This window comes from Octopus bimaculoides, chromosome 30, assembly GCF_001194135.2.
Source record: "Octopus bimaculoides isolate UCB-OBI-ISO-001 chromosome 30, ASM119413v2, whole genome shotgun sequence".
In the NCBI taxonomy this organism is placed as follows: Eukaryota; Metazoa; Mollusca; class Cephalopoda; order Octopoda; family Octopodidae; genus Octopus; species Octopus bimaculoides.
In genome coordinates, this window is record NC_069010.1 from 7,503,125 (window position 1) to 7,504,179 (window position 1,055).

At 37.4% G+C, this 1,055-nt stretch overlaps 1 non-coding gene across 1 annotated transcript; it reads right to left on the minus strand.

Annotated features, from left to right (window-relative positions):
- Nucleotides 1–275: 275 nt before the first annotated feature.
- Trnaw-cca (transfer RNA tryptophan (anticodon CCA)) lies at nt 276–347 on the minus strand. Its single transcript has one exon. It is a non-coding gene; the product is annotated as a tRNA-Trp (tRNA).
- Nucleotides 348–1,055: the final 708 nt, after the last annotated feature.

The following is a 1,055-nucleotide window of genomic DNA, read 5'->3' on the forward strand; positions in this document are numbered from 1 at the left end:
TTACAAAAAAAAAAATAATAAATAAATACTGGGATCGATTTATTCAACTAAAATTCGTTTAGGGGATGCCCCAGCATGGCCGCCATCTAATAACTGAAATAAATGAAAAGATATTTACACGGTTTCCGGGCAGTTGCCCCTCGTATCACATGCTGAATGTTTCCAGTGGTTAAAGTTACTCTATCATGAATGGGGTGAAAACGTGAAACATATTACAAACATTCCACTAAAAATAAATTTCAATTTGATAGTGACTGAAGCAGAAAAAAAAAATATGACCCCGACGTGATTCGAACACGCAGCCTTCTGATCTGGAGTCAGACGCGCTACCGTTGCGCCACAGGGCCAGCTGTTCGCTTCGTATTTACAATAAGCTATTTGATGGCTGAGCAGCGATTATCTCGGTAGAGAGAGAGAACCGGAGTAGGAGTGAGGAGAAGGAGAAGGAGAGAAGTGATGACACGGAGGGAGGGAGACGGTATGTAGTCTACAAAAGGTAAGAGAGAGAGGGGGGAATGTTATAAAAGTTACACCGTGAAAAGAATGAAACGTAATGAGCTATGAGTGTATATATATATATATATATATATACATAAAGAGAAAGAGACGTATTGAACTGTAGATAGAAAGAGAGCGAGATGTAATGATCTAGAGAGAGAAAAGGAGACGTAATAAGCTATGTATGTATATATAGAGAGGGATATATTGAACTGTCGAGAGAGAAAGTGGCTAAATGAGACGGATGAATTAAAAAGAATTAGAGAGTGAGGAAAAGGGAATGACAGAAAGAAAGAGAGAGAGAGGAAGATTTATCTGAAATTCCTCAAAAAGAAAAGAAAAAATATTATTAAATTGTTCATTCTGTCCCCACAAGATCGTAATCTACGAAGAAAGTTTTGAGTAAACAAATCAAGTATCAGGGGGCGGGGTCAGTTATCCGAAGCTGTACCCCCATAATAATAATAATAATTAATTCGTTTTATTGGCCACAAGGGCTAATATCAATTAAAAACATGTAAGGACAAAGACAGGAAGAAGGTTACAAAAGGTTTTGT